Source organism: Athene noctua, chromosome 1, assembly GCF_965140245.1.
Source record: "Athene noctua chromosome 1, bAthNoc1.hap1.1, whole genome shotgun sequence".
NCBI classification, from domain to species: Eukaryota; Metazoa; Chordata; class Aves; order Strigiformes; family Strigidae; genus Athene; species Athene noctua.
The window spans coordinates 204,538,168-204,565,108 of record NC_134037.1 but is presented as its reverse complement, the minus strand read 5'-3'; the positions used below and the strand labels follow the sequence as shown (position 1 = coordinate 204,565,108).

General features: G+C 38.7%; 1 protein-coding gene across 2 annotated transcripts in view; it reads right to left on the bottom strand.

Annotated features, from left to right (window-relative positions):
• The window catches only part of FGF14 (fibroblast growth factor 14), a 421,787-nt gene that overhangs the window by 328,266 nt on the left and 66,580 nt on the right, over nt 1–26,941 (bottom strand). The window lies entirely within an intron of this gene.

Sequence of the window (26,941 nt, the reverse complement as noted above, 5' to 3'; positions counted from 1 at the left end):
TTTCAGGAAACTGAAAGGAGGAAATTAGGATTTGAAATCAAAAAAACCCTAAGAAAAGAGAAAAAGGAGAGATGGCATAATTGAAAATACGTAACAGCATATATAAAATATCATATAACAATATAGTCTAAGTACCAGAAAGAACCTGCCTGAGCCATTTCTCTTTTTCCTGCTATGTTTTTGCCATTAGGAAATAATAAGGAAGAGATACATTGCAAAAAATCACTACAATTTTATTATTGAAAGGCATATGAATCTTATGATTGGTAAACAGTATTATGAAATTATGAATTCTGCATCACTGTTACCCTTCCTAAGGGCTGCAGAATAATCATAGTGTGCATAAACAGTCTACCAACACCCATGAGAGTTATGGCCATAAACTACTTTTATTTTGTTGCAGTATATTTACACTAAAAGATACAGTTTAATTAATGATCATGACAAGGAACTGAGGAAAATGAAAAAGGTGACTGCTGACTGTGTTTTAGCTGCATTAATTCTGAAATAAGCCTGATACAAAAAAAAAAAAACCAAAACAAAAAAAAAAAAAAAAACAAAAAAACAAAACAAAACAAAAAAGCAACAAAAAAAACCCCAGAAGTGCATTATTCTGCCTGGACAAATAAATGAAATCATTCATCATTTTTAATCCCCACTTGTGAAAAAGGTGACTTCATTCCAAAAAAATGAGGCTAAAATTGGCAGATAAAAAAATTATCTTTCAGGAGAAGCAGCCTTCTAAATTAGATTGCTCCTTTATGAGTAAGCAGAAAAGATTACTATGATACTAAGCAGATCTAGAGAAAAAGGCCTAGAAAAACACATCTCCACTGCAGGAAGAGTCTTAAAGACAGTAGATAATGACTTCTGCTCTTTTAAGAGAGCTTCATATTCTGAATTCAAGGAACTGTTTGTGGAGTCCTAGCACATTGAAACAAATATGCAAGTGAGAAAATAGCAAACCTGGTAGCAAAAGGAAAATGTGTTGCATGAATGTTTCCAGATTTCAGAGAAAGGAAAGGATAAAATATTTGTCTTGCAACAACTACCAGGTTTGCGGCTTTTGTTAATATTTGACAATGAATGTATCTGACCCTAAAACTGATTTTTAAGAACAACATCCACCTGAGAATAGCAAAGAAACACCATATTGTCTATTTCCTGTCTACATGAGGGTAAAAAAAGGGCTTAGACCCATGACTTCCCAGGGCTAGCACAAAGTTTCCTCAAGAGTCTATAACCATCTAGACAAAAATCAAACCTCAGCAAATGGTGGGCTTGCTGGTAGCAACATTGTACTGAAACTCATTTGCTGAGCGACAATTTTATTTAAAAAAAAAATAACACAAGGGGAAGAGACAGAAAAGAAAGGCAAAACACTGGATGCTTTCCATTTCTTGAAGTTAAGATCCAAATGTAACATCAAGATGATGCTAATATTATACAAGCTTGCTGCACTGCACCAAACTCGCAGAACATACTGCACTACTTAAAACACTGCCACACTCTACAAGCAGGCTGACATAAAAGAGCCTCCTAAGTTATTTCTAGCATTAAGCTGTTCATCAGTTGGAGAAGGCATTCATTTAATCATCTTAAAAGGGTGTAATGTATTGCTGTGTTATCCATTCATTGTTATGTATGCAACATTACAGTGGTATGTAATACTACAATACAAAATAATTGTGCTTTTCCACTGCACAGAAGCTTCATTTTGTGAGCAAAAAAAGAGTGCTTCTTCACTTGCATCATTGACATTAGGCCCATAAGGACTTTCTGTGATAGAGGATCATGCAGTCTTACAGCAAGACACAGGATCAGTTGGGCAGTAAATAGGATAAATGTCATGTTACACTGCAAGAATAAAAGAAAATAATTATATTGAAATTATATTGAAACATTTATAATACCTATATCAACAGTTAAAACATTGAAATCTGCTTAATTCTAGAAGAGAGTATTAGTAACAGAACTCAGGAAGAAGACTCTTCACAGGAGAAACGTACAATATTTACCTTCCCCACCAGTGTTAATTTTTATCAGCCACAATAATCCCAACAAGTCCCAGTCTGGCAGAGAATGCCCGACATAAGCAGGTCTAGTCCCATGCTGCAGGCACCCCCTACATTGCATCTTTGGGTTATTACAACTTGGGTCTGCCATTTGCCTTTATGTTTAGATTGCACTGGCATCCTCCATATCCCTAATACATGACATACACAGCTCATCAGGCAGATTTTATGCATTAGCTGGCTAATTAACACCTCTAGAAAAGGCCCAGAGACTTTCTTTAGATTAAAATCTACCTGTTGTGCACAAATATACATGTCTGAGCACTTGCAAACTTTCCTTCAGAGTATTAACATGTTACAGCTGTTTCTTACAAGATTTTAGTTAGATCTGTGGAGCCTCGTTTAAGGAAGGAAGAGCATCACCTGAAGGTTGTAAGGCAAGATGCACAAGATGGTTTCAGGGCCAGAGACTGTCTCCTGGCTCCTTTTATTTAATAGTAAAGACGTGACCAAGTAATTCAACCTACAAAGACACTGAGAAGTCACTTGTTATATGTAAAGAGCAGGAGAATTTGACATGTAGTCTTGCAGTGGAAAGGAGCCAGTCAGCTAGAAATATCAAGATGATATCAGCTGGTGATCTGTGGTCCATGCTGCAGAAAAAGTGAAAAAATCCTCAAGCTCTGTGCCTGCCAGTTCTGGAGTACCTAGCTTGTGCACCCTGAGTCTTTACAGGGCCATATCTTCTCACAATGTTCTGCTTAGGTTAATCCTGTAAGATTTTTTTCCTTCAAACAAAACCCTTCTGGTTTCATATTTTCCTTACTAACAACCAAGAGCCTGTCAAGAATCACAGACATACTCAGGGAAGGTAATTCAGACCATGGCAGATCTGCTTGAAACACTGATTTTTCCATAGACTACCATAAATCTCCATTTTAAGATTTAAAAATGATGACAGATGCTGGGCCAGATCGCTCTCCCTCAGGTGCACTGGGGCAAGTGCCAGGGTCAGACAATTCTGTGCTAGAAACTGGACGAGGAGCATGACCTAATTCTAGCACGTGTACACTTCTTGTGCCAGAAGTACCTCCAGTGGTATTACTAGCTGTGTCCCATATGGCCTATTTCTGTTCTCATTTTGATACAAAACCACTGCTCATTACTGATATCCCATCACCAATCCAGTGGTTTTACTGGTTCTATGACTTCTACCAGTCACATCTCAGTCAGGAAATCTAGATCTCAAATAAAATGGAATAACCTGCATAGCACTAATGAAGTTATTATATCCAAGCCAAATTTGTTGTTAGTGATTTTTCCATAGCAAAAGAAAATAAATGTCTTTTCTCCTTTGATGGTACACTGAATTTTTCTGCTTATAAATCCTTGACATAGACTGTACATGGATATTGAAAGTATTCCACAGACTCTTCTACGTCAAAGAGAGGCTGGTAAAAGCCCTTTGAGCAGTTAGGGAAAGGTAAGTATAGTGAAGATCTGAACATGCTGTACAACAGGAAAAAAGAATAGGGTGGATGACAAACCACAGAAAGGTATGATATTAAAGTAAGAGGGAAGGAAAAACAGGTGAAGAAAATGAGAATGCCATTCTGTAGTTGTACTGAGGAATCTGCAAGCCTTAAATACTTGGAGAGGAGAGGAGAGGAGAGGAGAGGAGAGGAGAGGAGAGGAGAGGAGAGGAGAGGAGAGGAGAGGAGAAGAATAAGTCAAAAATATATTATGTATCTACAGGCAGGGTATTTTTATATTTAAAACCATCTGTCTTACAAAAGTTCAGGTCGCATCATTCAGTTAGATAATTATAAGCCCTTCCAAAGACCCAGTTTTAGTAGAAAATGCTAACTTGATATGAGTTCCTGGCCTGAAATAGCTGTAGGCTTTGCTAAGGCATGACAGAGGGAAAATGGATGTGGTCAAAAATCCTTCCAGCTTCAGAAATTCCTGCTCCATAAGGGAAGATAAAGCTGCAGTTGTAAGGCTGGTGCAAGTCACTGGGATCCCAACAGCCCCAGGATCCATGATTTAGAGTCCCACGGGCAAGACAGAGTGAAAAACATCCCACAGTGGATTGGGATACTGGGGCTTATTTAACAGCTAGTGAGACAGAGTTTTACTCTACTTGATTATGAGGCATCCACTCTTTGACTGCCCCCAGTGCTGTAGTTGCTAGATCTTGCCATCCCTTTCCAGCAGGGAAGTCGCTACTGGCTCAGGCCAGTCAGGCAAAAAGTCAAGTCAGTTCCTGCTATGTTGCTGCTCACCATGACCCATTTTGGTCGGTACAGACCAAGGCCCCTGAGCATCTCCTGACATCATCTCCACTTGGGTCTTTGGTGACATCTTTGATCTCCATGATCAGTTCCAGGATCTTTCTTCCAACCAAAATCTTCACCTTCATCTTTCCAGGCTCCCTTCTTTTTTTCACAGATTGCTCCTTCTTTGCAGAAACACTTCTTATTGACATTAGCTCTTCTTTCCAGCATCCCAGTCCCACAGTTCTCCTATCTAAATTGTCTACATGCAGAAACACAACCTGTGATCAGCCTCCCAATTGCTGTTACGGGCTCATGTCTCTCTTAATTGGAGAACTGAGGACATGACACTTTCTTGTTAGCCTTTGGTGTTATCAAAGTTTACAAGCAACTTGCAGGTATCAGGTTGCAACTAGTAAGTAGCAGGCTTCTACCTGAGAGTTCATTATTTCAGCTTGGGACACTCACCTGCATACATGCAGGCATCCAAATATCTGCTGCCTTGTGGCATTCACAATTCGGCCCATTTTTTCACCTATGACAGTTACTCTACCTCAGACCATGCAGTGCCACCTAAAAACTAGGAACACTGTATTTTGTAGCTACAATACACATCTTAGAGTGAGCAAATGCCAGATCCTTCTCCAAAGACTCATTTCAATAGTATTAGACATTTTTCAGCTGAGTCAGGAAGCACAGTAGTTCCTTTTCCCTGGTAGTAGGCTTGCTTTACATGGAGGTATGAAGTGAGAAAGCAGAGAAGCTTCCCTCCTCCTTACTGAGCCATGCCTACTAAGAGGTACTGAGCACTTTCCTGGGAGGTAGAAGATCTGGCTCATTAGGAAGCTGAACAAACGTTTGCTACTTGCTGCCTGAGCACTTCACCTCATGAGCTTCACTGCAAAGTGTTCTCCTCCTATCTCCTGCACCCTCACACTCCCACCAGCTGCTTTTTTCTTCCCAGACCTCTTGGCATGGTCCCTAACCTTCCCCACACACTCTCATGCTGTCTGTCCTATACTGTACTGCTTCAGTTTCCTCCTCCTTCTCTTTCTCATGACCAGTTTCAGAGGGTAAGCCAGTACTATGAGCAGAGACTGGCTTCTGTGGCTCATTTTTTGCACAATGCTACCCTCCTCATACCTAATTCTAGTACCTTCCAACCATGAAGAGTTTGGGACTTTGGCCCCAGAGGCATCAAGAAACTCTTTGTCTCCGGCTTCTCCAACTGTGTTGTGAACAGTAGCAGAAGGCACGAACACGTTCTGCTCAGGGTGTTCAGTCAATGCTAGAAGTGCTCCAGAAGGTTAAGGACAGGAAGTTTGTCTTTGGATCCAAGTGGGGCTTAAGTGCAAGTTATTCAACCACATCAAGAATGAAAGAGTGTGAATATTCACAGAAGTCAGATTCCAGGTGCCTGAGAAATTTTACAGTCAAAGAGAGCAGCACTCATGCTGCTCTTCCAGGGTTAGGGAGCAGATGAACAGTAGTTTCCACATCACAAACTGGTGTACTGGCTTCTGAATTCTGCTTGAGACACATTTAGATTTTGACATCCTCCTTTTGCATCCAGCCTTTTCTGTTTCAGTCAGATTCCACGAATGTGCTTGGTACTATCATTAAAAAGTCTCAGTCACAAAGTCAATGATTGATGTGATCAAACAAGGCATCCATATGACTTGCCAGATATAATACTGTTATACTCTCCTCACTTTAACACAGATGCCAGAACAAGTCTGGCTTTCTCATTTGCAATAACATGGGAGAGACATGCAGCAGACAGTCAGTTTACAGAGGCTGAAGCAATAGGAGGTTGCTACCTATTATGATATAGTGACATGTAGCACAATTGGAGAAGATGAATGGAGTATTTAAGATTCAAAAGGATCATGAAAGAAAGGGTTTTCTGTTTGGAAATAAAGTCTAAAAGGAAATTCTTATAGGCTCTTGTATATCTTTTAAAGGATTCTGAAATGCTAGAATAATGTTGCAGTATCCACTGCCACCCTTCCCAGAAGCAATAGACTCAGAGAGAAAAATAATTCATGCTCAATCCTTTCCCAAAGCAAGGCAACCCTGATAGGGCTACCAAGAAACTGTCAGATCTTCTCATGGAGGCCAGTCATTTAAACATTGTCCAAATTGTAAAATGGGCAGTCAGGTCAGTGAACGTTATCAATCTTCTCAAAGAACAATGAGCATTAATTGGATTCTTACACTTGATTGTGCAGCTCAAAGTCTGCCCAAATGTGTCCTGCCTCAGAATGCTCTGTCAGGGAGTCAAAAAATACACTAGACTATTTTAAAATGTGAACTGGCATCATGAAATGTTCCATCAAGGTTCATGACATAATCTTCTAAGGTGCAAGACAAATCAAACACAAGAGTTAAATTTCTTTTTATGTTCAAAATTTTTGTTCCTTGAAATGGCAGAGAGCAACACAGCCCCCAGATTCCTCTATAATCATCCACTTTTGAGTCAGATATGTAAAGGAATCAAAACAATGCCACATAATACATTACAAAGCATCAGTGCATACCTTCTATACATCATTCAGACATCTAGTGTTGTTTTATTACAAATGCTTAAGTCATCACATTATTTTGGCCTAAAATATCAATGCCTTGGGAGTGGATCAGAAATAATAAGCTTGTTACAACACTGAACTTCTGTATCTATTGTTTATATTTTAAAGGAAAGGAAATCAGAAATATCTAAGTCAAAGGTTTTTTGAATGGCAAATTTCTCTAAATATGAATGAGAAAATGCAATGTATATAGTTATTATTACCCTCTCTACCCATATATGTAGTCATATTCTTTTTATAGCTTTTTGTTATCACAGCTTCTGTGTTCCACCTTATCAAATTCTGTTCAAAGGGTCTGGAGAGTCAAATTCTGTTCAAAGGGTCTGGAGAGTGGATCTGCTCTGAAGCTACAGACACCTGTGAAGACAATCCATAGTTCTGCATTATACCTCTTATATTTCCAGAATCTGCTGAAGACTGACACCAACAGAAAGATCAGGAGTAACATAAACCATAAACTAGCCAAGTCCTCAGCAGGAAGCGGATCCTTGTAATCTGACAAGACAAAAGGCAAGGTGGTTTTCCCCTACAGATAATGCCATGTGTCGATATGGGAAAATACGGAATATTGATTCTCTGTGGAGTATTAGTATTTTTATTACCCCAATGGCATCAAAGTCAACATCAAGAGCCCAGATCCCTATCTTACCGCTTTCAGTTCAAAATCCCTATTATGAAGTTAAAGCTCTCAAGATCTCAAGGCACCACAACAGACCAAACAATGAAGATTATGATCAGATCATATCCTCTAGACAACAGCCATCTGACTTTACTCAGTCTTGTAAGATATGGAACACTTCATCTGCATCAGATCTTACATTCATGCTGCAACTGCGTACTATAGAGACAGCTCAAGAAGGACAGACTAATACTGAGCAACATCTTCCTCCAGAGGAATAATCTTGACTCCTTCTGTGCAATGAAGTCACAACAGATGACAGTTTTAACACTGACCTTTAATGCAAGTTACCTCACAGTAGGAGAAATAGAATTGTTCGGTCTATAACAACTACACAACCAGTAACAATTATCCAATATTTGTGTAATCACTAGGCTTAAGCTGCATAACACAAACCTAAACAAACAACTTTCCGTATTTCAAAGGACATCTGCTCTGACTAAAGGTCAGGTGGAATGGATACAAAACACTTTTCCATTCCTGACAGTAGCTGTGAAGAGGATGTATGGGGTAATGATCATCGTTTTATGGCTTTTGAAGTCCTTAAAGCAGGGATTTTATAGAGGAGGTGTAAAAGGATGGGAGGAGGAAAGGGAAGAAAATTAACTTTAAAAATCTCAGTAGTGTTATACTCTCATCATCTTGTCTCTCTCATGTATATGTTGAAGTTCTAATTTCTCCTGAAGAGAAGGCAAAGTCAATGCACTGACTTTGCTGAGAATAGCAAGAAAATACCCACACAGCAGACAGAGGGATTGCTGAGCCTGAATAGAGAGATCTGCATGTACGCATTATGGTTAATGAGAACCAACTGCACAAATTGTGGTAATTCATTCAGCCAGTAATGGCTATTATCAGAGAGAGTTTAAGTATTTGTATACTGCACTTTCCCTGGAAAAATCTTTATGACACAGGCAGAAGAATAGCCGAATGCACTAGTTTACTCAGGTGCTGAAAACACTGAAGTACAGTAATAAGATTGGAGTTGCTAATAAGGTTGCAACTGTGTAGCCTACACTGGAATCTATGCTTCTCTGCACCACTTTGGCAGATTTAGGTGAATGCTAGTTTGGGGATATCTGTACCTGCTTTGATCGTATCTCCTATCTGCAACAAGAAATGACCAAAGTTGGATGCATGTTATGAAAGGCAAGCAGGTAGCAGGAATACTGTCTCTCCAACTTGCATATATGTTTTAAAGCACTGCTTAAGCATTACTACTGAAGTAAATACCAAAGTTGCTGATAGTCAATGGAGTAGGTGCCTTTAAAAGTCCCTGAGAGAGGCGAGGTTTGGCCCCTTGTTATAAAAGCAAATTTAATACCTTAGCGTGGCCAACTATTGCCTTTTTAATATGCATTGTAAAAGCTGTTTGGCAAACAATTAAAATATAGTGCAAATATATGTTGAAATCAAGGTATTTTTATCAAGAGCACATATGGACCATGTTTCATTCTCCTTCCATGTTATTTGTGATTAATTCACCAATTTCCATAACATCAGCATGCTGCAATCCTGAATCAGATACTCAAAGTCAGAATGCAAGGGTTAATTATGAGAAAAAATGTTTCTTGCTGTACACTGATAATTCTATAGCATTCCTGTGCTGTCTGTGACTTTTTTTCAGCAGACTATGAAATAATTTGTAACGAAAAAACCTTAAAATTATGTCTATAGTGTCTACAGCATCTATGGCAAAGACATAAAGACAAGAAGCCTGCAGCAGGTAAAGCGAATTTATAACTTTCACTTCTCAGTGTTTCTTTTTTTTTTTCTACTTTTCTTTGAGGGCAAACAGTGGAATAATTAACATATTAACTAAGTTAATGTGTTTTTACTAGTTTATATTTTTATCTTCAGACACGAATATATACTCTCATGTTCTCTAAAAAAAGTACATTTACAGAAAACTGCAGCTCAAAAAACCCAATGATTTAGCATAAAATTATGCGACACCATTGACAGTACATTCAGATTTTAATTGTTTCTGGTTATTTTTTGAGTCTGTTTGGTGAAGTATTTCACATATCTGTGCACGTACTTGTGCAGAAACATATGTAGACCAAAAGAAGTTTAAAACAAATAATACAAGCATCATTTTGCCATTAGACCCAGCACTGGAATTTGCCTCCGTACAGCCAACTATAATCTGCTGCTGTTTCGGCTTCAGTAACACATCTTCTGGTGTCGGCAAGAAAAGACATCACTTGAATTAGTGGAACTGATTTCAATTGGAAGCAAAGTCGGTCCTACCAAAGCATCTGGCCACTTTGCCTGTCCACCCCAAGGGTTACTCTGGTGCAGGCAACAGAAGGGCTCAGATTTGCAAATAAAAATCCAACAAAGACACGAGCTAAAATTCATGATTACTTGCAGCTGAAAAAGGTCACTGGAAGGAAAGGGCAATACTTCCAGTGACAGCCTAGGTAATTCTGGAGCCTATATCTCATCCTCAGACAGCATTTAAGAAGACAGGGCCAGACTGCTACACGCAAAGGTGCCTGAGGCAGCAGGGAGACTCTATATGGATTTCAGCTGTATCCAGGGACTGAAATCCCATTAATTTCAGCTGCTTCAGACCTGTTACTGGACTGGTCATCGTTCTCAGTAACCAGTTGCTGCACAATGGCTGAACCCCAGGAAGTTCCCAGACCTGCTGTAGGTTACTGGTAAAATCATTTTACTAGATATTTTTGTGCTGTTGTAATGAAAGACATGAATTCCACAGTCATTCTCATTCTATTACTGCCTGAATCCCTATGTTGATAATTTATTAGGTTTCTCTCTTTGAAAAACTGCAGGTGGTAATAGAATCCGAAGAAATTTAAGACATGTTCACAGTTTGATGTGGTGGAGTTCATAAAATATAATTACCATGTGGCCATGTGAACACTGTATTATGAAGGTGTGGATCCTAGACTGATTTTATGAACTCCTTGTGTCTATCTTTGTTAAATGACACCTTATATTTTAATGGTGAGGATAGCCTGACATATATTATTATTTTTACTTCCATTTCCACATGAAATCTAAAGCAGTGGTGGCATCACTAAGTAGTGGAGATTCTTGAATCTTGAAAATCTGTTTAAATGAAAATATCATTCAAGACGATGGTCAGATCAGGAAAGTCGAGGCAGGCAGATTAGAAATAAAAAGTAACTCATTACCAGACAAGGAATTTCAATCCAGCTACGAAGATCCCCCAGTGAACCAAACTAGAAAAAGAGGTTGAATTTTTTAAAGACTCTCCTTTATCTCTAGTTGAGAGAAAGGAGGGGATTTAAGCATTCAGAGCAGTAAACTAGATCCTGTGTCTATAGTTTCTTGTACTAAGTGAAAGCTTGGAGTTCCTGCAAAGTGGGTGCTGGGTGTCTCTGGTGTCTCAGGAAGCCACAGGACAACCCAAGCCCCTGCGTGGTGACACTTTGGGCCGGCAGCCTGTTCACAGGACCCCAGTTCACACCGCTCATGGCACAGCTGAAACTACAGCTTTGTGTTGAAGCATTAAGAGACCACGAACCCTTTTGATCAAGGAGAAGACAAGAAAGACACCGGAACTGGAGCGTGCCCAAACTAAAAGAAGCTCAAGGGAAAATGTGGTTTCGTTTGCAGTGCGCCATATGGCAGGAAAACGTCCCTTCAGAACACCCTTTCTGGTAGCTAAATTAACTAGGGCTGTGCTGTGATTGGATGCAATATGACATTTACCTTCTTTTGTTATTTACAGCTGTCAGTTTGGAATACAATGCCCGTAAAGTGGCCTCAGAATATCTCCTGTTCATTTTTTGATTTTTATCTAGCTCTTCATTGAGAGATTGCTGCACACACAAGGAAATAAGACGCATGAGTAATTGTCACGTCTGCATTCTTTTGAAATGAAATACATTTTATTATTCAGCATATATGTCATCCTCATCTCCTCTCTTAGCTATAGAAGTTCCAGCTGTAAGTACCTATTGTAAATCATGCGTATAAACTCTGATATTCCCAGCACCTCAGAGTATATATTTTCCATATGTCTCCTCAGCGCATCCTGAATTTTTTGGGGTATGAAACATGCAGCAGAGAACTAATTTGTATTTTTATTGAATCAAGCCCTTAAAAACAAAAAAATGGAGATACATGGTGAAATGATGCGTTAAAATTCCAGCAAAAAGCGGAGACTAAGCAATGAATAAATTAATCTCAATAAATTGTGGCTGCAACCAAGTCAAATTCACTATTTTCTCAAAGCTAGTAGTAAATTCTAATATTCCATTTATATAATATTTTCTTCCAATTCTCCTATGCATTTAGGGCAGACACTTGATATAGTGTCAGCATAATATTAGGAAAAAGGAAAACACACAATTGTACAGATCATAAAGATATGGCAACCAGCTCCAGTATTTCAACTCTGTCTATTTAACTTTTTGTTTTAATCTACTTTTTGTAAAGGTGCATCCCCAGTCTGTTGCTGATTGAATGCACAGTTCTCATTTGGGCAGGCAGCTGGCAAGTACAATGTTATACATGATGAAAGTGAAACCAGCACATTGGAAAGGCTTGAGCTGCAGTAAATGAATTACTGAATCTATATAAATTGAGCATTGACATCTGTTCTCTGGACACTTCCTCTTCCTGACTCTGCCTTGGCATGTTGAGTTCACCAATGCGGATGGAATAATTTATGTCAAAGAAAAAAGGCCAGATTAGATGATCTAATAGTAATTTTGAGCCTGTTCTGTAACTTCCATTAGGAGCCGAAAAAAAATGGGTATGCTACCAAGTGAATTCACTGTCAGGAGATATAGTTTTCTCATTCTCTAACAGGAATTGGCTGCAGAATTGAAGTGTGTATTTGAAGCAGTGGTTTAACTCGGTGATTGCAGAGACACTTTCCTGGAGACTGTGAAGGGCGCCTTTTGATGCCTCTGGACTGTTCGCTTTGAAAGCAAGGGATGACAATACTGAAAAATATTTTAGAAAAATATTTAGATCCACGCTTCTGAGCAAAACTGTCCAACTAGGGGTCACATCTGTAGCCTGGAAGAGGGGGCAGCATCATGTTATGGAGCAGGGGCATCTGTAAGGGCTCACCAGTGACTATTGAGCTTCTGGAGAGAAAAGCAGGGAGGGGCTATCCAGCTGCAGCACCACTGGCTGGAGAGACTTCAATCCTGTTAGCTTGCTAGTGAAATCCACCTCCTATTTTTCAGGAGATCGAGAAAGAAAGGCAGAGGTGGGGAAAATTCCCTGAGAAAAACTGCCTTTGGAGAGAAAACAGCTGAGGAAATCCTGTCTTCTCAGAGCAGACTAGAGATCAAGGTAGTTTAGCCACAAACCGTCTGACAGTTTGGAGGTTATCAGAGGATAAGAAATTCTCCTGGTGGGGAAAATACGGTGGTTTGTGGGTTTGCAGAATGTTAAAAGGGTTTTGCTTGTTTGTTTGCTTTAAAATAAACTCATCCTCAGTAGTACCAGACTGATTAAAAAAGAAACCTCTTGTTTTACTGCAGGATGACATGACATTAATTTGAAAATATATTCTCTAATCTTATTCTTCAACCAAACTGGGCAAGCTTCTTCAAGCTTTATATTTTCTCCATATTTGTCTAAATGTAAAGATTGCAAAATCCTAATTAAGTATACAGAATAATGAACTACAGTTCAAGATGAGAGCAATGAGTGGACACCCCTTACACTGATCTCCCTGCAACAGCTCTTTTTGTGTCCATCTTAAAATGTCAACAGGAAAGCTAAAATGAATTCTTGAAGCTTTATATCACAAACTGTGTTTGCAAAATATCCAATCTTTACTCCTCTACTGAACTGTTCCTTTCAGACAAAATAGGAAGTTGCTGAACTATAATTTAAAAATTTTTGTTCGTACTACAGCATTTGATACATCTTAGGAAGCAAAGACATACTGGGCATAAGTGGTCATATGTCAGTCTCTTCATTAAGATGCCTTTGTGATTGGGCCCAAGAGCACCACTGTTCACTGTTGAAAATTGGGTATCCTGGTTCATCTGAAAGGGTTACAGCCTTCATGTTTTTTAATCTACAAGAAAAATAAAAGTCTACATTTCACCCACTATCAATTTTAGTAGCTGAGAATGGGAAAGAAGCAGAAGAGATCAAGAACCTTGAGAAATTATCTCCTACCCTTGGGTGAAAAGGAGAAAGACTGTCTGTTAAGAGCAGGATATATCTTAATGTATAAATCCAGATTTTTCCATACATAAAGCAATTGACCTGAGCAGTCTATGCATCAAATACTTAAAGAGATTGATATTGACCATTTCTGGACAGGACTGTAACTGTTAGTTGCTACTTAATATACATGTAGCCACCAACCTCTGTATTCTCTCAGGACGCTGTAAGAACACAGAGATGCATCTGCATGCAGATTTTGCCATATGAAAATCCCACTGACAGCCCTCACTACACCCCAGCAGAGTAACTGAGGTACTGGTAAGGAACGGGATAATGCAGCTTCAATATTTGCCTCAGTTATAAGATGAAAGATACTTGCTGAGGGATAGTAGTTTTTCAACAAATACAACTTTGTTTTCCATTTCACCTTCTATGTGTTATGGCAGAAAACAAAAGAAAATCTGTCCCAACAGAAAAATTGCAATGACTGTTTTGCAGGTCTCTCTTAAAGGTCATCGGGAGCCAAAGACTCTAGTGCAGCAAGGCTCAAACTTCATTGTAAGAATTTTAGACATCAGAAATCAGTTTACATGACTGGAAAGCCCTTGGCTGTAACAATTACATATTTTCTACTTATCCTTACCAAGATGAAGTTTGCATTGGACCCAAAATCTAGAGAGAGAAGTGAAAGATAATATAAACCTTTTTCAGGTTGTGTGGACTTCCTGATTCATCATTTTTCTTCACCACAACAAAATTTGAAGAGTTGTACCACCAACAAAAAAGGTCAGGGAGTGGGGATAGATAGCAGAAAGAATATACTATGCATTTATTGGTTCTCTCCAAATGGAGATGCAACGTATACAGAAGGAATATAGAAAGAGGTAGACTATTTAAAAGGCTAGATGAAAGTCCTATAGGAGGAAACCTGGTTTAGACAGTCAAGGGGAAATCCAGTCATGACCTGTAGGAAGTTACAATGGTGTTTAAGGAATCAAGAAGGGGTCTTGGTGCCTTGGTTAGCCACATCCAAGATCTATAAAGCAAAGACTACCCTGGTGATAGCAAACAGACAGCCATGCCTATGCAGCACCATTCTGATCTCAGAAGCAGTGCCGTCATGTTAATGTTTAACTCCTCCCAAGTATCTTGCTTGCAGCAAAATTAAGCCTCTCAAGAGTCCTCACTGACACCTCAGCCACACAGTTCAAAGGGAGTCTTTGAACACTGAACTGCAACTTGCCAGGTTGTTATAGTACACCTGTGCTGTTAAATCACAGAAGTTTTCTCACTGCTTATTTGCTATTTCCTCACAGAGTTTAAGCCTGTGTTTACTACCCTGTCTAAAAAAATCCTAGTCAGAACCACCATGTGTTGCACTCCAAATGTGTCCCAAGTTTTGCAGGGTTAAGCACTTACTCCTTCCCCAGGGATTGCAACAGCCTGGATACAACGCATGGAGATGTTGCTCTGAAGGGCAGAAACACTTTCCCCACCCAGGACCCAGAGGAGAACCAAGGCCAGATACTACCTTGTTTCTAGACAGCCAGCCTACTCTGGAGAAGCTAATCCTAAAGAAAATGGTTATGAACTACATCAAGATCCCTGGGGTTTTTTTACTTAGCAGTAGATGCAGCCTTAGTGTCTTAAAAAGTGTCTAAAAAGTCTTGGAGCCAATATTTTGAGGATGTAGACCCTCACTGCAGAAGAAAGAACAGGAAAGGAGAGTAGGGTTTTGCCCTATAACAAATAGGGCACCTTGGAAAGAAGATTAAAATCAGCTCTGCATCACAAAAAATGAATCCAAACTCTTTTAATTCTGCTGCCAAATTATGTAGGAGGATTGAGAAATTTGTAGGCAAACAGATTTGTCTGAAGAGAAGACGGTATTTTCTTGAAGAGGTTTTTCTTTGCTTGGTTCTCATTTTGCTTTTTTGATGGACTTAGTAACCAAGCTGGACAGGCCTGGCTAGAAGTTATTTAGGGGTCCTGCTGAGACAGATGCTTGATGGCCTAAATATGCTACAACTGTCCTGACGAACCTGACTGAGAGTGGCTGTAACTACACACCTTAGACAGGTGCAGTATCCCCAGTAGGATCCTTAGAAGTTGGTAACTACTACCCTGTAGGGTATGTACCTTCCATGGACATTCTTTGTGACATCCCTTTTGCCTGTCTGCCCATCTTTCACATCAAGGCACTTAGATCTGCAGCCTTCAGGCTATTAAACTAATTAAAATACATAGTCTTCAAGATTAGAAAGACTGCTGATCTGGCTTCTGTAAAGATGTCAAAAAAAATCACCTTTCCTCTGAGTCAGAACAAAATCAAATTACACACAAAGTAGATTAGATTAGAGAAGATCTGTTTCTTAAAGTACCTTATCTGTTCTCTTCTCATTTTATTCAGTCAAAGCAGGCAGATTCACCAAATGCTGTTTATATCTGTGAGCCTCACGCTTGCACAGGGATCAAATTCTGATCCGGTAAACATTTAACTCATTCCAATAATGACATCTGACTCCAAAGCAAAGGATTTTAGCAAAAAAAAAAAAAAAAGCAAGTAAACTGTGATGGGTGTATAAGTGCATTAATGGCTCCTGCTAAGTCTCAGTGATCCTCTTACAGGTACAAAGGCTATAACGGATCCACAGCAGACAAGAGGCAATGCACAGCAGTTCATGCATAGCTCATCCTGACGGCAAAACAGAAACAGTGCTTGTTGACAAAATCAGGGAATTAATTTTTTTCAAAAATGGCTTAGCTGTTCAAAAGCTGCCATGGAGGTCTAGTGGGCATGAGTGCGCTGAAAGCTCACATTCGAAGTATCTCACTGCTTGAGGACTCCCCCAGAAGGGAACTCGAGAAGGTGTCTAGTCCTGTTCCCAGCCCAAAGGCAACAGCAGCCAAACCTCCACGTTCTGTGAGGACAGCACAGTTTTCAGGGAGAGGCAGTATATTTTATCAGATCACCTGAGAGAGTCAGAAGCTACAGGTAAGCTTTCAGCCCATGGTGAAGGGTGCACATGAGTTCACTGATTTTTCTGACTGTATTGGTTGACATTACAAAAGACAATACCTCTCCCTGCAAACTGAGCATCCCTTATATCATTAAATGGTCACCACTATAACAGCAGCAGTTCTTTGCATGTCATTGTCTATTTTTTGCTATTCTCTTCTATTACATGGATGGGGTTACTGCTCCAATATGTGTTACAGTCTGCTGAAAACACAGCATGGGAAGTTATGAAACTCTTAAATAAAGTATTCTCATACCACTGGAAAGATTAAAAACAAGAATTTTAAAGAAAAATTAGTTTCTCTTTACCCTTTTGATAGGCGACATCACCCTGTCAAGAAGTGAAAGCCTAGATAAGTATCACTGTATTATCCCCTGGTTAAGAGGAAGCTTATAAGCCATCTCAAAGAGCCTGTAAATTGAAAATTTCACAACTAAATCACAGTTGCATCACTTTTCCATATAACCATTTACCACTTTCATCTTTGTCTACCCCTCCCGTTCTTGCATTTTCCTGGGTTCATTTAGTTCTTTTAAACTTCCTGGTTAGCTAGACAATGCATTTAAGTAACACACAAAATAGAAATAATAAATATTAAATAACTGGGAAACAATTTTTTAGTTCCTTTAACTATTGTTATCTTGCTTTAGCTTTATAAGATGTATTTTTGTCTTTCTAATACACTAAGCATGTTTGCTTGGACATAGCTATTGTTATTGAACTATTTTTCATTAATTTCTGCAAACTAAATATATTTAATATTTTATGTAAGCATTTTTAAAATTACAAGCTATGTTTAGGACTTGTTTCTTAAAGAAGATCTTAGTCAAAATAAGTTCAAGTGCATAATGTTGAGAGGTAGAGACTTTTTTTTGTTCCCTACACATTTATACACAAAAACTCATTCACATATAAAAATGTCACAGATTTAGGTGTTCTATCTTTCTAATAGTAGACATCTAATTAGGTAATAATTGCTGTGCATATATCTAACACCTTTCAGAACTATAACAAAAAACATCACCACAGTTAAATACTTTCAGGAACATGGGACACCATATTTTTACTCACTTAATTTGAACATAATTTGAAAATGCAGTGGGTGGTTGCATATTTTCTACTGAAGGGACAGAGTACCATAAATTGCCGGAAGAAAGAAAATTATTAGTAGCAGTGTATATTTATTAAAGGTCAGACACCTGAAGCAGCTGAGAGGTTTAGAATATTGGTGTCTCTGACAGAGACAAATTAGAGAACAGTCAACGGTGTTTAAGTATAATTCATCTGCTGCCCCTGAACGCTGTCATGTGATTAGCAGCTCCACATCTGCTGGATGCTCACATATCACTCACCTAATTTATACATAAACAGTGCTCACGATTGTTGCTTGTGTTTGTGGTTAAGTTTTGGAAATTCTTCCTCTATAGTAGAAAAAAAGGAACTTTAATAATAGGAACTTTTATAATAGGAACTTTTTTCTTCTGTAATGGGAAAAAAGAGAGAAAAAATGTATGAAAAGAGAAGAAACTCAACACATGAAGAACAGAAAGATGGGGGAAAGAGATAAATGTTAGAAATGCCATTTTGTTGTATTCTGAGAAGTCATGAGGACCTGATATTAGCTAAGAGATGAATGACATCACCTCAAGGGTACCTTCTTCATCAGCAATATCTTGCATTCTTAAAACAGGCCTTGTTTTAAGAATAGGGAAAATCAGATAATCACACAACAAATTTGAGTGGTGAAGATGAATAAATATCTGATATCTCAGCTACCACCTTATGTTCTTGAATTTTTCTAGCCTATATGCATATATCCTAACAGGACAGACTGACAAAACCACTTCTTCTCCTTAGCTCTTTACCTCAGTGTAAAATTTATTTGAATGCCAGAGCAAAATTTATTTGGATTTCTGAAAATTTCATAAGGGAAAGGAAACAGTTGAAAGCCATGTAATTAAATAGTAAGCATCTGAAACACTGAAAATTCTATACAATATATTTAATCAACTTGAATCCAAGAAAACACTCAAAAAACAACATCTACCTTTAAGAAGTGGCATTACAGTAACTTATAGAGACCTCTGCAATGGTATGGAATAGTATCAGGCTCCTGGGAAAGCTGAAGAAATACAATGCAATTTTAACCATGATAGTAGCCCATTCCAACACACCTCAAAGCTCAAAATCATCTCATAAAATAATAGCATTAGCATTTCTGCAGACAAACCAGGCAGGCAACTTAGATAAATATTTTCACTGGCACAAAAACATTTTCAGCAAATAGCTACATGTTTCTCAAAACAGTTTGTTCATTAGAAGGCAGAAAAATTGGAGTATTTTTCTCTTGAAGAAAATGTTTCATACAACTCTATTTGCAATCCTCTCTAAATCCTGCCTGCAGGGTGGAAGCCCACAGTGCTAAGGAGTCACATCAGACGTCCAGTGTCATACAGCCTACACTTAACTAAATCAAGCCTTGGGACAACTTAAAACTACAGAGATGCCAATGAAATGAGAAGAAAGCTGAATTATTCTGACTCTGACTGTAAGGCAGGAATAATTTAACCTATCCTAGAGAGTGACTGAAAGAATATTTGATCCCTCCTGGTGTCCTTTGGAGCACCTTCATCTGTTTGATGTCCAGATGCCAACTATGATCACTTTTATTAGTATGAGCAAAATTCACTTTCTCCAGAAACCTGATACATAGACTAGCAGACTTCTCACTGTATTATTTATTTTTTAAAAAGCTTTTTTTTATAAAATATATCTTAAAAGCAACAAAGGCACACTTCCCTTCTGTAAAAGCTGTGGTCAGATACTCTCATAAAAGCTGTGTTCTCTTGCAGCCTCCAAATAATAAAATATATTAATAAAGGAAAATCAAGTAGCATGATGTAACGATTCAATAATCTCATTTTACTGGCCAGATCATTCATTTGTACTGTGATTACATATTGAAGCTCTTAAATTGCAGAGATACTGCCCAGCTGCTTCTATTGCTGTTTTATCTGATTCAAAAGGTGCTCCAAGCCACAATCCTGTGGGCTCTGGCAGGAATATCACTTCAGGGTCTGCCGTAGGCACAGCTCCTGCAGTAGGTCTAATTCTGTGCTGGCCCAATGGAACAGAAAATGGACAGCAAACATTGTTGGGTATGCAATCAAATAAACACAGTCTTGCCTACAGAGATGCATGGGGAAAGTACTGCTGCTGCTGCCTTCTCTCCTCCTCTTGCTGTCGCCCAAGGGTGCATCTGTCTTTTTCTTCTCCTCGCCCCACTCTTGCTTTGTCGTTATTTTAAATTCTGCATACGACCAGTTTGATCTAAGATCAGGTCACCCCAAGTCAGTAGAGTCTGTTGCACTGCCCTCCCCAGTCCTCCTGCACTGCGCAGAGCCAGTGGCAGTATGGGAGCGAGCAAAGCACTGCCTGCTCTAGGCGTCCTACATGCAGGAACACTGGCGATGAACAAAAACCTTCAGATTAAATACTGAGTTATACTGCAGAAGTAATAAAGGGCTAATTTAGATGAGCTCTCATTTCCTTCTATTATACCACAATTTTGTAGGCATACACTGCTTTGTCTCTGGCTCTGCAAAGCAAGTCAGACCTGCAGTGGTGAAGAGCTGTCCTATGCACCTTGAACTTTCTGAGGGCTGTGCAACCTGGAAAGCCAGAATTTTCTCTAACTGCTTCTAACTCTATTTATAGACTCTGCTTTTTCTTTCCTATGAATAAGATTATAAAGACTCTGTGGAATGACTTAAAACTATTTTACCATTTTCTTTACATCAGCTTTATAACCAAATAGGAGATAATCAAATGCCCAAACTATCTTAGGGAAGAAATTTTAAGAGGTTACTACAAAAGAGTTCCCTTTATCCACATGAGGCATTAATATTTCATGAAAATCAGACTAAATTGGTATATCAGACTCTATGTAAAGATCTGAAATCTGCCTTTACCAAATGCTAACTTTTCTTGGTCTTATGTTTAACTTTGGCAGGCATGGATTCAATAAAGAATATTTCTCAATGATTATGTGTTTATTATAGTATTCTGAATTTGAATTTGTATTTCCTTAAAACTGTTCTCTATTTCTTAAGTGTCCTGGTTCAGCTAGGATAGGGTTAAGTTTCCCCAGCAGAGAGGGGGAAGGGATCTCCATCCGGTTTATTCATACCATGCTGAGGTCAGGTCCAGCGCGGCAACACAGGAAGCTTTTTCCTTTGTGGCTTTGGTGACGGGGAGCATACGAGCGAGCTGTCCGTAACCATTGCAGTATTTCTCTTATATCTTTTGTCTTGTTTACTGTTATTGCTGTTTATTGTTGTTATCATTGCTACTGTTGTTCAGATTGCTTATTACACTGTTGTATTAAATTTCTTCTTATTTTAACCTGGGGTTTGTGCCCTACTTGTGTCCGAGGGTGGGGGAGGGACAACAGCAATGTGGTCTCTGGTCCCAGCAGGGCTTAAACCAACACACTTAAGTAACAAAGACCAAATATAACTTTCCACAGAAAACCAACCCTCTCTAAAAAGTGCACCCTCATCTTGAAAATCCCTGCCTGGTCTACTGCCTCAGCAACAAACTGCCCAAAGCTAAACCAGCTTTACCACCTAATAGGTCATTTTTGAACTTTGCCCACTGAAGGTAAAATGCTACCTGAACTCCTCACATGGGTGATACTGAGCTAGAAGGACAGTTTCCTGACTTAGTGTGGGCTCCAGCTAACTGAGCTTAGGTGTTTAAAATCAAGGCATTCGCCTTTCCTGGTCAGACCTTTGATATTCATCTGATAAAACACAGATGGCTACTTTAGTATGAGAAGTACTTCTTTCTTGAGTTGCATTTCCATCTTTACTCACTGGTAACAGGGCCTAGTATAAATAGTTCACATTCAGTAGTCTTTCAGATGTCAAAAATTAAACAAAATGGATTCCACCCATAGTCCTCACGGTGTCTTGAAGATGTAGAGTAAACCCATCCGGGAAAACATTTCTTCTCTGTTTCACCAAGATTTCAGCCTCTTCTACACCAGAATTTAATGGTGTTACAATGCACAAAAGCAAACAAATGTCTCAAGGGGCTCCCTTACTACTGCTATGAAGAATAGAAACAATTTATTTTTTGAAATTTCAGTAACACTCAGCTTGCATTTCTTTTTAACCTATTTTGCATGATGTCCATCTACGGATAGGCTACTTCAGGAAACCAATAAGCACTCCTTTTTCTCAGGATTTTGGTAAAATATGAGAAAAAACATAACAGACTTTGTGTTTTGAGCTCTCCACAGTTTCTTAAGCAACATCTGATGTATTTGATTTTTACAATTCACATAGACTTGTTTCAAGTCTCAAAAACATTCCAATACCATTGCTAAGCTTTCAGATTTTGAAATCAAGCAAAGCAAACCAAGAAATATTCTATACCCCATGAGAGAAAAACAGTTATATACATGTTTATTCAAAAGTACTGATTTAGTGGTCTAATGTACATCTGAATCTAAAGCTGAACTGGGAATCAAGGACATGAAAACCTTAGGTATTGGCCCCAGCATACCTCTTTGCCGTTAAACAATAGGCATCAACAGACTTTGAATAACTAATAGAACCACAGCTGAAAATCTTTCTCTTGGAGTTAAACCAGCATGATTATTTGCTATTTCAGAAAAAAGGCATAAGAAAAATTGAGTTCTTGTCTGAAGAAAGTGATGGCGGAACTGACAACTACAGCAAAAAACATCAGTGCAGGTGATACATTATAGGTAGGCATGCAAAAACCTCCCCAGCAGCACTGATAATCTATCTCAGCAATGCCTTAGATAAAATACTTCTGAGAACAGACATTAACACATTTGCCAGATCAGTGTTATCCTTGGCCTGAGCACGTGACAGTACAAGCATAGTCTTATACATCTGTAATGAAGCATACCAATTATGGTCTGAGTGTAAAATTTCTCAAATGACTAACTGAGGGAAATGAGATAAAACAACTCTACTGCAATGGCGTTCTTGAAAACATTAGATTTTCAGTGTGAATAAGATGATTCTAACGTTGTGATATCATCAAAACAGAACTGTAGCTAAGTTTAAATTCTCCTATTTATTTGCAGTAATCTGACCCACCATATGATTGATTATTTCAGTGGTGTTGCTTCTGTCCAGATCCTATGAAAAATAGACAATTTACTGTCTGGCTCAATGTGCCAAGCACTATGCTGCGAAACACAAGACAAATACCACGGAGTACACCTCCTCTGCACACATCTCTCTTTCCACCTAGAAATTATATCAGTGCAGTACCTGAAGGAGTTTATGAGAGGAGTCTGAGTGTTTGCCAGGTTGGCTGGTACAGTAGCAGGAGCCCTGTTCACATTGCCACATGTTCAGAAAACTATAGTCAAATGTCCGCTACATAAATATAGATCAGCTCCAAAGTGCCCATGCATAAATCCTTCCCTTCCTGAGAAGTGCCTATGCACTGAGTAGACTGCGTACAGCTGGATGCAGTAGTAGATCTGATGCAGTTTTTTGTGTGTCAGACTTTCTGCCCATGCCCAGATCAACTCAATGGCACACACAGAGTTACTGCTATCCCAGAAAACAGGCTCATTCTGCAAAGCACTAGCATATGCTCTTGTATTTATGGCACCTGTATATTTTCATTTCCCTGAAGTGCTAAAATGGACCTCGACATATTCTTATGCTGTTTAAAGTTACAGCATAACTTATGCTGCTTTTAACTGTTGAAGATCTCATCCTTTCCATCCAGGGAAGGGAAGAAAGGACCATGCAGTTTTTTCTCTAGGAGCCCCATTGCAGTCTGATTCTGGTGATAGTATGTGCTGCAGAGCTGGTGAAGCTAGAAGGCAAAATCTCTCCTTAAAGATTCATCTCCAAAATATGCATTTTGTAATTTTAACCATATTCATCTATATTATATCAGATAAACAAATGAAAACATTTTGAATTTGCATCTATGCAAGGCAGCTTGTGAATTAATAGGAAGAAGTAAGAAACTGTTTATTCCAAAAGAGAAGGGGAATTTTAAGAAAATAAAAAATATTAAAGACTTTGGAATATGCCATACCTTCAGTGTTCTTCCCCTCATCAGAGGGTGACACTCTATTAAAATAAATAGTACCTATAGGTTGCCTATAGGAAAAATACATTCTATAATGTTTGAGTTTTTAGTAAGGATGTTAAAAGAAAGGAGATGTAAGCAATCTTGTACCCTTCCTGAAGAAAAAAAAAAAAAAAGAACTTTCAACTCAGCCACTCCTGGATTTTGGAGGAAATCGAAAAATACAAATTGAGTAAATTAACTATCAGTGTTCATATCACTTTTATCCGTGGTATTCAAACCTTACCAATATTAAGTGATGAAGTACATGTCCCATCTCTGAAAATTAAGTACACAAGTCCTGGACACTTTAAGTATACTTGACAGCACCATTGACTGCTCCAGAAATCACAGAATCACAGAATTGTCTAGGTTGGAAAAGACCTTGTAGATCATCCAGTCCAGCCATTAACCTGACACTGACAGTTCCCAACTACACCAGATCCCTCAGCGCTATGTCGACTCTTAAACACCTCCAGGGATGGGGACTCCACCACCTCCCTGGGCAGCCCATTCCAATGCCTAACAACCCCTTCTGTAAAGAAATGCTTCCTAATATCCAGTCTAAACCTTCCCTGGTGCAACTTGAGGCCATTACCTCTTGTCCTGTCGCTTGTTACTTGGTTAAAGAGACTCATCCCCAGCTCTCTGCAACCTCCTCTTGTTCTAAAACAAAAGATTTATTTGTGGAAGCTAATATTCAGAATGTAGGCAAATAGCTGTATTTGTTTAGTGGATTTGCACTCTTTCATGCAAGGAAGGTGTTTACTGATAATGAACTTCAAGTTACTTGAAGATGATGTGTTTCAGGTTTTTTGATGATTGAATCCTTTCCTGCCCTTTTAAAACACCTTCTTTAGCAACTGGTACATGCCTTTCCTTAGCACTTGAGTGGGATCACCTTTGAATCATCATATCCAATTAGTGGCACCATGTTACCTAAAGAGTAATACTAAATCAGATAAAGAGGATAAGAGGGAGCACAGAGTGGTTCAGGTTGAAAAAGGATTAGATGCATTTATTATAAAATAGCTGCTTCAGTTTGGGAGAAAGGCAGTGTCCTGCAAGTGCTTGAAGACTACTAAAGCCATTTTTGGGAAAAGAGATATTTTAACATGAAATGAAAAAGAAGTTGAAATGTTAGGATTAAATCAGGAAGAAGCACATTTATTCACATTTCCAGAAAAAGCACCCTGCATACAGCCATAGAATAATCTGGCAAATGAATAAATACAAATCTCATTTTCTGGAGGTTTTAAAATAGAGATCGGTATTATTTCAATAATATAGTAATAATACAGTAATTCCCCACCGAAATACAGGGAATGATCTTGTGTTTCCAGGAGACAAGTATGATAGATCCTTCTATCCTTGCAGCTACAGTAACGCTATTGCGTACAATGGGACCGTCTTCTACCAATGCTGTTTGAGCAAGGTAGGAATACCAGAGATTCACGCAAGTCGTATTTTTGTCCTCTTTATACTCCTTCCAGTGATATTGATGCCCAAAATGACAGTGTTTATTGCTTCCTTCTATGCCAGACCCACTTAGGGATGTCTTAACACACTGCTTTTGTAAAGAACAAAAGGAAAAGGATCTTTATTTACAACCTTGCTCTGGCTTGAACATCATCACAGCACAATGCTCTCATCATGGTAGGTAATGTCCTTAACATTCATATCAGGAGCTAAACATGCCATTTTACAATCTTTTTATTAAACAATGTTGTTATTATTATTGCACAGATGGCCTAGGTACAGTCTCTCATGACTGTATAATATGCAAGGCAGTTAGATGAGTGATCAAGACTGTTATTTGTCTTTTAATCTCCTGTCAGCCAACCCAAAATTGCAATACATGAACAAGCTTCTTCAAACTTCATATGTATATCTCAGCTATCTCAGAAAATAATAAATTATGTGATAGCCATACTGACAAAACCACCAAGTTTTTTTAACAACTTCAATAGTTGACATTAATGTGACAAATTTGAGTATCTCTGAAAAGCTGCTTTGTTCAAGGCTGTAATCAGTGTTATCTACAGATCACAGAAGCAGCAAAGCCTACTAAAATGTTACCTGTTCAGTTTCTTCTTTCTCTGTAAGATCAAAGTATTTTGGTGTAAAGAAAATGCAGTTCAATGTACTTTTTCCATAATTACAAAATGAAAACCATCTGACTTTATGCTAGGTAATCTTGCAATAAACGCTTTTACCTACTATACTTATTTATTAATTTATATAGCAGTTGATAGCTGAAAAGGATTGCACTGGTTCTCTCGTGGTGGTTTGGAGTGCATGAACAAACGTGTGTGCTGCTCCCCTACAAAACAGATGTGAGAACTTGGCTGTTGGACTCATTGCACATGATCAGGTGGAGCAGATGTGCTGAGCACTGAGGTCACCAACCCAGCAGGACTTTCTCTGTGCTTGGCATGCAGAACCAAGAAGAAACTAATCAAGAAACTGCTGGAGCCCTTGGCTGCAACAACTTGCTACTTGGCCGTAGTGCTAAAATTTCAGCTTGCATTGTGGTTTCAAGTAATGTTTTCCTAAGTTACCTCTCCAGGAGTATTTGAGACCACAGAATTACTCTTTTGATTGCTGTCAGTACTGCTAACAGCCTTGTTTCATCACCAGACTTTAAATCTTTGAAAATATCCTCTGAGATGATGAAAATCATGTAGAAGAACAATTTGAGAAATACTATCCGAATATACAGGTAGGTATTTTCCCAGAATCAATTTATTTCCAAAATGCTTGGAACTGCTTCCAGACATGGCATACATGCCCAGTTTTGCCAGAGATAAGCGGATGTTTCCAGTGTCCCATATGAGGAAAACAAATGAGCACGAAAGGATTTGGAAATGGACAGAACCCCTTTCACATTACAGATGGATTTTTCTATTCTTTTTAATGTCTTCTGTCAAGTTGTCAGAAAATTATGATCATAAATCCCTTGTCTCTCACCTCTCTCCCTGCCACATACACATCATCATCTCACACACATTGCTGTATAGCTCAGCCAGTCTCCACCGATTACTCTCAAAGACTGATCTTTGAAAAGCTAGTAGATCCTGCTGTATTTAAC